The sequence below is a fragment of the Nuphar pumila genome, chromosome 13, assembly GCF_984573655.1.
Source record: "Nuphar pumila chromosome 13, dmNupPumi1.hap1.1, whole genome shotgun sequence".
Classification (NCBI taxonomy): Eukaryota; Viridiplantae; Streptophyta; class Magnoliopsida; order Nymphaeales; family Nymphaeaceae; genus Nuphar; species Nuphar pumila.
Genome location: NC_143261.1, coordinates 57,084,148 through 57,098,075, shown reverse-complemented (window position 1 = coordinate 57,098,075; position 13,928 = coordinate 57,084,148). Strand labels below are relative to the sequence as shown.

General features: G+C 35.9%; 1 long non-coding RNA gene across 1 annotated transcript; it reads right to left on the bottom strand.

Moving 5' to 3' along the window:
- Positions 1–10,125: 10,125 nt before the first annotated feature.
- Positions 10,126–13,396, bottom strand: LOC149818458 (uncharacterized). The gene is made up of 4 exons (XR_016427196.1): positions 13,354–13,396; positions 10,435–10,555; positions 10,294–10,342; positions 10,126–10,186 (listed from the first exon to the last, which is right to left on the bottom strand). It is a non-coding gene; the product is annotated as an uncharacterized LOC149818458 (long non-coding RNA).
- Positions 13,397–13,928: the final 532 nt, after the last annotated feature.

Here is a 13,928-nt window from a genome sequence, read left to right as displayed (position 1 = left end):
AAAAAGGAAAAAAGAGAAACAGTGTACGAGTACATTAATAGGTGATTTTATGACGGTGGAATACCTTTTAATACAGCGAAGTTGCCTTCATTTTACAGTATGATTGAAGCTATAGGCCAATTTGAACCAGGGATGAAGCCTCCATCATATCACGAGTTGCGAGAACTACTTTTGAATAAAGAAATGAAGAAAATGAAGGAGTTCTTGGACCAATACAAAGTGCATTGGTCCAAACATGGATACAAAAAGGTGTACACTCATTAATTTTTTTGTTAATTGCCTTTTGGGAACAATGTTTTTGAAATCAGTTGATGCATCAAATGAAGTAAAAGATGCAAATTTGCTTTTTGCATTGTTGAATGATATTGTTGAAGTTTGGGAGGAGAATATGGTTCAAGTTGTTATTGATAATACCTCAAACTATGTGAAAGCAGGTAAATTATTTATGGATAAGAGAAAGCATTTAGTTTGGACTCTTTGTCTGCACATTGTATAGATATGATGTTGGAATATATAGGATAATTGAAAGAGTTGAAGAACATTTTCGGAAAAGCAAGGCAATTGGTGGTATTCATTACAAACATTCTCAAGTGTTGAGTATGATGATAGCACACACACAAAAGGACTTACATAGGCCTGCAGTGACAAAATTTGCCATTTTTTTACTCTAGAAAGTATATATAATTGGAAAAAATGCCTAAAGTTCATATTTCTTAGAGATGATTGGGAAAAAAATAGTTTTTCAAAAACGTCAGTTGGTAAAAGATGTGAAAGCATGATTTTGAGTTCAAAATTTTAGAAGAGAGTGAGTTGTGCTCTGAAAACAATCGCCCCCTTGTTTGACATGCTTCGATTGGTTGATAGCGATGAAAAGCCTGCTATGAGTTACATCTACAAGAAAATGGATCGTGGAAAGGAAAAAATAAAAGTATAATTATAAATTAATTTTTTTGTATTCTACTAATTGTAAATTACATTTTATTTTAGCTTCTATAATGGTTACTTTCAATTCTATTACTTAGTAGGTAAATGTGTGTGATGATAAACAAATACACGGCTGGGTTTGGGAGATAATCAATAAAAGGTGGAGCAATCAATTGCACAAACCTTTGCATGCAACAAACCTATATTTGAATCCAGCCATATATTATAAGTATAAAAATATCGAGTCCAATGAGGAGATAAAGAATGACTTATATGATTGTGCCAATCGTCTTGTTCAAAGCGAAGAGGATCGAGACACACTACTAGACCAACTCATAAGATATAGAACTGCTATTGGGCCTTTTGAAATGGAGTTAGCAAAGAGGAAGAAGAAAGTGTAAACCAGAGTTACCAGAAGCGCCTAGGTAAAAGGGGAAGCGCGCTTCCCCGAAGCGCGTTTCGGAAGTACGAAACGTCGCACTTTCGAAATGTGTGGGGAAGCATCCCCCTTTTTTGGGAAGCGCGCTTCCCCCTCGCTTCCCCCACGGTTCCCCATTTTTTCATTTTTTTTGCTTCCCCCTCGCTTCCGGTTCGCTTCCTAGGTCGCTTCCGGTTCGCTTCCTTGGTCGCTTCCGAGACGGTTCGTAATTTTCTTCTTAGTGGTCCCACGCTTCCCCGCTTCCTAAATTTTTTAAAGTGTCTCGCTTCCCGCTCTCGCTTCTCGTATCGTTTCCCGCTCCCGCTTCCTTGACTGGTAACTCTGGTGTAAACCCTAGGTAAGATGATTAAATTTCATATAACCCCTTTTGCATTATTTTTATAACTTATATACAGTTGAGAGTTATTATCGTGAGGGGTTTATTGGAAATCAGAAAAGTTATCAGTTGGTCTTGTTTATATTTTAACTTTCAATGGTCTCTTTTGTAATTTTCTTTATTGACCCTAATCACTACTTAAGGGTGATTAGGGCTAATCGTGAAGGTACTTTTCTATCTTTTCTCAAACCAAGTTTCAACATGGTATCAAAGCCTCTCGTTCTTGGGAGAATCTAACGCCTAGGTTGAATTTCTTTCTTCCCTCTTTATCATAGTTTTTTTCTTTCTTCTTCTCTCCTCCTAGCCTATATCTAGTTTGTTCGATCTTCCTTCTGATCGAACCCTAGGTTCTTTCCTCAGTCTCACGACCTGGGATCTGACTAGTTCTACACAATATGCAGATCTGATCAGACACCCTAGATCGTGTGTTCCTCTTTTGCTCCTTGTTGATGACGCCTCAGTAATATTGATGGATCGTGGTGCATCAGATCTACCATCATGTGGAGATTGTGTGGAGCAGATCTGACATCATGATCGTGTTGCATTAGATCAGCAATCATTTTGTGATTGGGTGGAGCAGATCTGAGATCGTGCAGTAATTGGATGTCGTGTAGCGTTGATGTTGGATCAGATCTGAATGGTGTGGTTGACTAACTGTTGCTCGTATCAGAGTCGTGTTGATGTGGTAGGTGTTAAATCTGTAGTGCTTGCTGTCGTTGGAATCAGATTTGCTCGTATCAGAGTCATGTTGATGTGGTAGGCGTTAAATCTGTAGTGCTTGCTGTTGTTGGAATCAGATCTAATTAATTTTTGTTGAAGTTCAGATGTGAAATCAATTTTTGTCATCTAAAATTAATTTTTATAGTGGTGATCAGATTTATTATCTTGCTGGTGGCGTCTGTGATATATATATATATATATATATATATATATATATATATATATATATATATATATATATATATATATATATATATATATATATATATATTGCAAGACAAGGATTTTATTTAAGCTGGAATCTATTTCTTTACTATTAGTTTGTTCGTGATTACTTTCTGGTTATTATTATTATCCGGCTCATTAGCTAGCTACTGTCAGCAGTGAAATACCATGGCTGAAATAAAGTCCAGTGATGGTGAACAAAGGTTTGAAGTGTCTGCAGAGTACAAAGCTTTTGCTAATCCCTTCTCTTATGGGTCGTCCGTAAAGCTGGACGACAATAATTATAAAAGGTGGTCGAGGACTTTTATAATGTCTGTGTCAGGACATCGTCGAAAACATATTTTGTTAAAAAAGGAACCAACAGAGAAAACTGGGAAATATGCCACATGGTAGGAAGATAATGACATTGTTATGTCTTGGATTATGAACAGTGTTCAGCCACATATTGCAGACGGCTTAATTTACTATTCTACTGCAAAGGAGATGTGGGATTCATTACGTGACACGTACTCTCAAGACAAAAATGTCAGTAGAATTTTGTAAGTTGAGCAAGAGATATTTCAGTTGCAGCAGGGTGATCAGAATCATTCCCAATATTATGCATCAGTTAAATCAACCTATAAAAGGCTCAACTCTGTTCGTCCTCCCTGCTGCACTAATCATAAAACCCATCAGGAGTAGACTATGGTGGCTCGTTTTCTATCAGGATTATCTCCAGATTACTCAGTAGCCAAGGTGCAAATGCTTACTAGCTCAAAGATCCCTACTCTAGCTGATGCCTACAACCGGTTAAGTCGTCTTGCTGTTACCTTTCCTCTGCCTCATGGAGACTCTCAGACTTCAGCTCTTGTTGTCACTGGTGGAGGAGGGCATGGTTTACCTAGTTCTTCTAGAGGCAGAGGTCGTGGAAGAGGCAGTGGAGGTCGTAGCAGGCTTCAGTGTACATATTGTGGCAAGCAAGGGCACCTTGAGGATCGTTGTTGGGATAAGAACCCTAGAAGTCGCCCTCAGAGCTCATTATCGTTCCCCAAAGCAACAACTTCGGTTATCTCTTCCATCACTGAACCTGTGCCGACTTCTTCAACCAATACGATTACTCTCAGTCGTGCAGAATATGATCAGCTTCTTTCTCAGAGTTCTGCATTTGTGTCTGCCTCTATTGTAGTGACTGATGTGGCATGCTCTGTGGGTACTCAGTTGGATGATGGAGGTAAGATATGGATTATTGATTCTGGCACCTCTCAACACTTTTGTGGAGATTCATATAGTTTCTCTACACTGGTTCATACATCTTTTCCTCGTCATGTTAAATTGGTAGATGGTAGATTATCCCCAATGGTGGGGCAAGGAGATGTGCATTTTACCCCTACATTACGGATTCAATATGTTCTCCATGCTCCACAGTTTCCTAAGAATTTATTATCCGTAAGCCAGCTTACAAAAGAACTAAATTGTCGAGTTATATTTGACCCGGGTTCTTGTGTATTTCAGGATTTGCTGCCTGGGAAGAAGATTGGTGGAGGCCATGAGGAGGGAGGTGTTTATATCTTACACAACCTGTTGGAGTAGCAACTTCGTGTGTGGAATCAAGTTCTAATTCCTACCAATGGCATCTCAGATTGGGTCATCCTTCTCTTTCCAAGCTTCAAAGAGTCATTCCACAGGTCTCTCTTACAGCGTCCTTTCAGTGTGAAGCATGTCAGTTGGGCAAGCATCATCGTAGTTCTTTTTCTTTAAGTCAGAGTTATACTAGTCAAAGTCCTTTTGATCTAATTCATGTTGATGTTTGGGGGCCTAGTCGGGTTCCTAATAGGTTTCAGTCCAAGTATTACCTTGTCATTGTTGATGACTACTCTAGAGTGTCTTGGGTCTTTTTAATAAAGGAGAGATCTGAAGTCTTGTGTATTCTCCAATCTTTTATTCTTGAAATAAATACTCAATTTGGTTCCATTGTTAAAATTGTTCGCATTGATAATGCTCTTGAATTCAAATCTAGCAAACTATTACAATTTTATCGGGATAATGGGATTTGCCCTCAATTTTCATGTGCCCATACGTCCCAGCAAAATGGGGTAGCTGAAAGAAAACACCGACACCTTTTGAAAGTAACTCGAACCCTTATGATTCAAACAAACATGCCAGCTTCTTTTTGGGGAGATGCCCTTCTTACTTCTTGTTACCTTATTAACAGAATGCCTTCTACTGCTCTTAATGACCAAATTCCTATCAGACAACTTTATCCTGATTGTTCTTTGTTCAAAGTTTCTCCTAAGGTATTTAGTTGTGTTTGTTTTGTGCAAAAACTTGGACCTACTAGGGACAAACTAGCTGCACAGGCAACTAAGTGTGTCTTCCTTGGGTATCCAAAAAACCAAAAAGGGTACAAATGTCTTGACCCCATTGCTCGTAAAGAGTATATCAGTGCAGATGTCACATTCTTTGAGACCATTCCTTACTTCTCGCCGTGCGCGTCTCGTGTGAATCCTGATATGTCCACATCATTTCCCTTACCCATTTCTCCCATTCCTTTGGAGTCAGTTCCTTTATTGCCTTCATTATGTTCTGATCCCTTTTCAACTCGGTTCCATGATCCTCCACTGGTGTATACTCATCGTCAAGCCTCCTCTTGTGGCCCTTCATTGTCTTCTTCTCCTGCAGTCAGTGATCCTGATTATGTTGATGATTCTATTGCTTATCCTGATGATCGTAGAGCAGATCCTGAGATTAAAAATGATTTTCCCATAGCCCAGAGGAAAGGCATGCGTCAATGTACTCTGCACCCAATTTCAAAGTTTGTGTCCACAGACAAGATTGGAAAGAGCATGCAAAACTTTCTATCTGCTTTATCTGCCATCTCCAGTCCTATCAATCATCAACAGGCTTTATTAGATCCTCAATGGAAACAAGCAATGCAAGAAAAAATGGACGCCTTGATTTCTCAAGGGACTTGGGAGCTTGTCGATCCTCCTTCTGATGCAGACATTGTTGGTTGTAAGTGGGTGTACACTATTAAATATCATTTTGATGGCACTCTGGAGAGACACAAAGCTCGTCTAGTCGCCAAAGGCTACACCCAAACATATGGGGTGGACTTCTTTGAGACTTTCTCTCCCGTAGCCAGAATGGGCACTATACGCTTAGTTACTTCTGTGGTTGTTCATCATGGGTGGAGTATGACTCGGCTTGATGTGAAGAATGCTTTTCTGTATGGGGATCTATCTGAGACGGTCTACATGCAACAACCGCCGGGCTTCGAACGACAGGGAGAGTGTGGCAAAGTGTGCAAACTAAAAAAGGCAATATATTGCCTAAAGCAAAGCCCGCGTGCATGGTTTCACAAATTGTTTGAGGTGATGTCTAAATTTGGTTTTCAGAGGTCACCATCAAATCATTCTTTGTTCATAAAGAATAGCTCTAAGGGTTTTGTGACTATGGTTGTTTATGTTGATATAATTTTAACTGGAGATAATGAGCAGGAGATTTCAAGCACCAAGGCATATCTGCAGAAATACTTTATTACAAAGGATCTGGGTCCTCTAAAGTACTTGTTGGGAATCGAAGTAGCAAGAAATAGAGAAGGTATGGTTCTTTCTCAGAGTAAATATGTGCTTGATCTTTTACAGGAGACAGGGATGCTTGGTGCAAAACCAACCACTATTCCCATGAATCCTAAATTGTTCTTGTATGACGAGCAATCTGAGGCAGTTGATAGTAAGTCCTATAGGACTCTCATTGGTAAACTTCTCTATGTTACTGTAACTAGGCCTGACATATCATTTGTTGTTGGTAAATTGAGTCAATTCATGGATAAACCAAGAAAAGTTCATTGGGAGGCAGCTATGATGGTTCTTAAATACCTGAAGACATCTCCAGGAAAAGGTCTATTGTTTACAAAAGAGGCAAATCTGGATGTGGTTGCGTATACTAATGCGGATTATGCAGGGTCGGTTGATGATAGGAAGTCTACTACAGGGTTCTGTGTTTTTGTTGGTGGCAACTTAGTTTCATGGAGAAGCAAGAAACAAGCTGTAGTAGCAAGATCAAGTGTTGAGTCAGAATATAGGGTCATGGCACAAACTGCTGCTGAAATGATTTTTATAAAATCTATGCTTACCAGATTGAGCATAAAGGTTTCTCTGCCTATTAAGATGATGTGTTTCATGAGAGGACTAAGCATATTGAGATAGATTGTCATTATATTCGGGATATGGTTCAAGTGGGAAATATATCAACTTTTCATGTTTCTTCAGAAGATCAAGTAGCAGATGTTTTTACCAAACCCCTTCCTATCACAGAATTCTCAAAGTGTTGTAACAAGCTGAGCATGATTGATATCTATGCTTCAGCTTGAGGGGGAGTGTTGAGAGTTATTATCGTGAGGGGTTTATTGGGTGGTCTTGTTTATATTTTAACTTTCAATGGTCTCTAGTGTAATTTTCTTTATTGACCCTAATCACTACTTAAGGGTGATTAGGGCTAATCGTGAAGGTACTTTTCTATCTTTTCTCAAACCAAGTTTCAACATATACTTTAATTATATGTAATTTGATTTTTTTATAGTAGATTGGTGGATTTCTTTTGCCATTGGTTGTCTCCAGCTCCAGACCTTTGTTGTTCAAGTCTTAGGTCTCGCATGCATTACATTCAGTTGTGAACGTGATTGAAGTACTTTTGAAGTAGTAAAATATTATTTACTACTAATTACTAAATAATATTTGTCAGTTTGTATATATTTTAACTTTATATATATTTTTATAGATTCATACAAAGAAAAGAAACTGACTTTTGCACAAAAAGTTGAATGGTTTGTTTTTTGTGCAATATAATCATAAATTGAAACGAAGGTATGAGGAGAGAATGAAAAAAAGGAGATCTCGACCCCATTGTCTTAAGAGAAGTCAATGATAATCTTTGAAAATGACACATCACTTACATGAGATCTTGTTGATAAGGCATCCAGAGCGTTAAGGCATAGGGTGGGGGTAAAAATACGTGTAACTAATATCCTAAGAAAGAAAATGTTTGACAAAGGAAAGAAGGTGGTGAGGGTGGAAGAAGAAGAGGAATAAGCTAACTCTGCAAATAAAACTGAAGAAGAAGAGCAATATATCAATGAAGATGATGATAGACTTTCAAGTTCATCTAAGGATTAAATTTAAGTTGTTATTATAAACTTATTGGGTTTTTTTTACTATTTTATACTTAAATACAGTTAAAGTTAATTATGTTATGTGTGTAGATTTGTTAAATGTCTGTATGCTTATATTTTTATTTGGTGATTAATTGGTTATGTTTTAATTTTTTGCATTGGTTATCAGTTGCATGGTTTATTTATTCCATTGTTCTTTGTTTCATTTTTTAACATGGTTATCAGTTACATTATTTTACATTTTTGTAGTGATTAGATTTATTAATTCATGTTCTAGTAAGTCGATGGAAGGTAGAGGTCTTGGAGGATGCCTCTCAAAGAAACCTGCATTTAAATATTGTACACTATTGACTTAGAGATGCCAAAGAAATAGTGAAGTGTAATTTTTGTGATTTTATAATGCATGAAGGATTGTATAGATTTAAATATCATGTTGTGGGACATATTAACTCCACTGTGAAATTATGTAAACATAGCATTCCTTCTGATATTTGTGTTGAGCTTCTTACTAGTCTTAAAAAAGATGATGAGAGAAAGACACAAGTACCTGCAACATTTGTGGGACAGAAATTGTATGAAGATGATCTGCCATCATCATCTCAAGCCACTAAAAGATGCAATAAATGAAGGAAATCGTTGAAATGAAGTTTGATACTTAAGAATGAAGATGACTTTTATATATAGACATATGTTTCAGAATTCTATGTTTAGTTAAATGTATTGTGTTGTTAAATGTTTTGTGTTGGACAATGTATTGAGCAGGTTATTTAATATAATTATCTTATAGTGTTTGACGACATATTTTGTTTTGTCTATTGCTTATTGTTGATTGATTTTATGTTGTATATATTTGTTATTAATTTTAGTAGTTTGTTTACATATTTGTATATATTTTTTTTGTTTTTTTATTTGGGGTACTGCCTAGACTGCCTAGGCTTTTTAGGGGCTCACCGCCTAGGCTCCGCCTAGCGCCTATGACAACTAAGAACAAAACCACCTAAATTCTTTGCAAAGTTATCAAAAAATGATAAGAAGAACGTTAAAATTGGGTGATCTAATCAATGGATTGGTCCAACCAGACACTTGCCACTTTATACTAATCTGACTCAACTTGACTCTAAAATTGATTCCCACTGGTATGGATAATCTATGGAATCAATCAGGATTGGTTAGTTGGACCCAATCTGGCCTGATTTGAGCACACCAATCTGGAATAGACACACACCAGAAAAAAAACAAAAGAAAAAGGGTGAAGGAAAAAAGAACAGAGAAGAGTAGGCTTGATAACATGACTACCGACATGACATACAACCTAAGAAGACAACCATTTATGGCATCAGAATTTTTTAATATCAATAGGAGTCCTACCAATGATAAAATGATAATAGAATGTCGAAAGCCAGTACAATGATGGCCACGTGGAAACTGGAAAGTGATGGACGTCTTACTTTTTCTTCATTGCTTGCAGCTTGAAGCTCCAAACTATGCTTTTCCAGAAACTCACCAAAATTTGGGTCCTGGTGAAACAATGAAGCAAACATAACCTTATTAATATTTCAAGCATCCAGAAATAATGTCGTACTGAAAGAAGTATGAAGAGTTGTCTATATCACAAAAGATGCACTTGTTTTCTTTTTATGAGCAAACACAAAAGCAAAAACAAAAAACAAAAAGCACTTCTATTGCTTTAAATATGCTCTTCATACTTAAGAATACAACATTTCAAGGGTCATAACATGAAAATCTTTCTGAGCATTAGCCAGGGCAGTAAACTGGAAATATTCAGTTGAGATCTAGGTCTTAGTGAATCTGACCTATCCAGATCTAGCTTAATCAAATTTAGAGTTGGATGGAAAAGGCAATATTGAACCTTTACTCAGTTAGCTAATCAGATATATTTTATAAGGAATTGGGTTGGATTACCCTTGGATCTAGATTCAAATGAAAGTCTGAAAACTGCATCCGAATCTGATTATTAATCAGATTCATTTGCTATACCGATTCAACTAATCAGATTTGTACTTTTCAGATACCTGACTCAAACGTGATCGATTGACATCCCTAGCATTAGTTCATTTTGGGTAAAACTAAGTGCATTACAATGATGAATGTGAGCCATCAATTTTTTTGTCTTCAAAATAGGAGAGAATTTTTTTAAAACAAACCCTACATGTTTATATTAGTTAGACATACCATCATGTTGAGCTCCATATCTATGGTCATTTCAAGGTCTTAATTAAGTACAAGGTCGTTCTTATCTTTTTCTTCAGCCGATCTAACTTACTTTTCTACTTCACGAGTTCCACCTGAATTGTCTTGTTCTGCTCAGATAGAGCAGTATGGTAGCTTTCATCTACAGCAACAGCAATTATATTGAAAAATATCATCTTGCGATTTTACTAAAACAAAAATTTAGGATATTTCAAACACCAAATTTCACTATTGTAATTATGTTCCAACCTGAATTATCATCACTTCCATCTTTAACAAGATAAGAACCATTCAAATCCTGAAACCAATATCAGAATTCAGAACTCTTTCATAAATAAATAAGGAATTAGAAAAAGATGAGGCCGGATTTTTAGAAGTGCATGACATTACCTCAGAAAGAAGACCATCACTTTCCGAATCTGAATCTATAACTGAATCATTGTCAACATCATTACCAAAAGTATCTGCAAAAATGTCGTCGAGCGCCTGATTTACAATACCTTCAGGATATCTGACAACAATGATGAGCATAACTATATATGATCATAAACACTTGCATTTCAAGTTAAATCGTTAATTAATTGCCTCACCTTAAGACAACTATACAAAATGGAACAAATGTATGCGCACAGATAATTCCATAATACATTGAAAGATATTACGCCCATAATCTAGCTAGAATCTCAGTAAAAAAATTTCGCTACTTTCTAGAAACTGAAAAAGCATCACTACCTCCTGAATAATCATGTCATATAAACTTGCAATATATGACTCAGACTATTTGGAAAACTCAATTGCATTTAACAATTAACCAATGGAAACAATGAAGCTCCTGAATAACATACATGAATGAGGAAAGAACTTAGTAAATTGTGAAATGCTTGACAATTAATCAGTGGGCGAAAGTGAAATTGTGTGATGCTCTCCAAAGTCGAGCATCGGTATCTTTACGATCAAGAATAATACCCACTCCACTAGAATCAACACAAAATTTCAACTGATACACTAGAAATTATTCTAAAAAGAATATCGGCATCGATTATGTCATTTAATCAACACCTAGGAAGAAGAAAATGGTTTGAATTACTCATGCAAGCAGGAATTATGTTAACAATGACCTCCTAAGGCTCCTAAGAAGCGCACCCCGAGAATCATTTTATCATTGAACATAATAGACCTTGTGAAAAATTTTAAAAAGGGAAGATAAGGGCAAATTGGCAACACACATTAGTCTTGTACTAGATTCTCTATGCTGATCCTAGTATGCTCTAAAATGCATAATAGCAGCATAGCACTAAATATTTACTCTTACAAGAACATCTCTTCTGGAAACATTGAGCTGTAATAGAGACTCGCAAATTTTTGTGTATGCATGTGTGCACATGTATGTGTGTGGGTTTTAACAAGAATATATGTTGACATCAATCCGATTGCAACAGTCCCTAACAAGGCCCAAGCAATCATTTTTCTCAAGTAATAAAGAAAATAAGCACAAAAAACAGCATATAGGAATTAAGTGCATAGGATTAATTTAAGACCTCAAAAATAAAAAACAATGTCATCCTACTCTGTGCTGTCTAACTAGGGATTGGCTCTGGGAGGATTAGGCAAACACAAGTAGGGTAGGCAGTACCAGTTGACTAGGTAACCACGTATCACTTTTGACAACATAGTTTGCAACTAAACAAAAGTTAGCAGCTATCAATGGTGATTACAAGTATGTAAGGATAAAACTCAAGTAATGCAACTGTTTTTCATAAAAACATAAAATTGAATTTTGCAGTAAAAGAAAACTAAGGCAATGGAAGAAGGTATAAGCACAGTCACAAATATCATGATATTTTAAAAAAATATTATGATATCTTTTCATCAGTTCTAACATTTAAAATATCACGATATTTTTCAAAATGTTGTGATAATTTAAAATTAAAATATCATAATTTATGTCTCATAAATGATTTTAAAAAACTTTGGCTGATAATCCTATTTTATCATTCACATCTCTCTCAATCTTTTTCTCCTAACTAATTAATGGCAATAAATACCGAATGTAACTTAATCCTAAGCAAGAAAGTATTTATTTCGGCCTCTGGACTCTCCCATCTTTCATTTCTTTTTCATTTTTAAAACAATGGATGAGACATATTTATTGCTTTTGGCATTTGAGTAATTTTTTTACATATTTTTAACTTCAATTTATAAATTTTTAAAAAATTATTCATTTTGCCAAGATTTTTTCAATAAAAGTGTGGGAGAACACAGATTATCAATATATGCCATTTACCATTTAATGGCAGATTTTATTTTGAAAATATAAACAGAAGGTAATAAATTAATATACCCAAGTTACACAATAGCACAGAGAAAACACAAGAATACAACCTCTACACGACAAAAATGAACAAGAAGCCACAGACAACAGAAGCAAAAGAATAAATGTTATAAAAGTTTTAGTTTGTCTCCTTTCAAAGAGGAGCTTAAGACAGTTTTCAAATGTATATAAAATGAGGCTAATTGGATGCTATTGACAACAAACAGAAAAAGCAGCCAACTAGAATCCATCATAAATAGACAGATATATTACATATAAAATGCAGTGGCTGCACCATAGTTGGCAAACCCAGAGAGCTGACTCGAGAATCGCCCGAGTCAACTCGGATCGGATCCCAACTGGGTCACCGATTCAGAACCACCTATCTGCATGCCACTTACGTGTCTTTTGTCATGTGTTTCATGGTTTTAGTGCATAATGCTTATAAAAGGATAATTTTTACAAAGAATCATCTATTTTTAAATCATAATATCAACAATTATGTATAGTTGAATACTTATATAGCTTAGTCATTGATGTCATGTAATAAATTTAGTGATTATACAGTTTGGAGTTTGATTTTTTCCATATCTTAACACTAAAAAAATCATGTCCTAACTCGTCCAAATTACCGAGTCAACCTGCTGACTCACAAGTCAAGGGTCAGGCAATCCGGATCCAAGTCACGAGTTTGTCAACTATCGGCTGCACAAGAAAAGGCAAATTGCACAGGTGCCACTTTGATTCTTGGCAAACATCAATCTTACATCATGTATTAAGCAGTAGAAGTGTACAGTTTTATCCTAATATAAAGAAAAGTAACTGCAAAGGCAGAACCAAACAAGAAAAACACAGAAAAACAATCTTACAAGGGATGTAAATTTTGATGGGAATTAACATTCAATATTGGCATGTCTAACAATTTAAAGCAAGTTGATGTCAGAAAAATAATCTAAAGCTTGTGATAGCAAAGAAAATAAATAGTGGCATTTTCTTACTCTTCTACAGGTTGTGCATCTGAGGAGATTGGATGGTTCACATATACAACACCTTTATCTCCTGCAATAACAGAACCAACCATAGAGCTTAAATGTGGTGGCCTAATCAATGCTTGCAAATAAACAAAAAGTCTAGTTAAAAACTATACAAACTTGGAAACATTTTGTTACACAATCCACTCAGTGAACAGAAGCGCAAACACAAACCAAGCAGGGAAACTTAGATGTAGAGATAAGTTCCTAATAAACGATGTCTTATGAAGCAACTGCCTATGAACACTACAAAAAGAAGGCAATAGTGCAGGCAGTTAGATTAGCAAAAATATTGTTGGCCTCATGCAACATGACACTTGCGGAATTATCATTTATTTTCTGGAAAAAATATTTGTAGCTACTAAAATAATAATATAAATGTTTAAACATCTAATGAACTACTAAAGACGTTATATGTAAGCTCATTCAATGTATGGTATCAATCCTCAAGGCACTCTCTGCTTGGCTTCCCATTGAGGGTCTGAGCCAGTCATGAAGACTGAAAAGGAGGTAGAAAGATTACATCAGGGGGGGCATGAAAA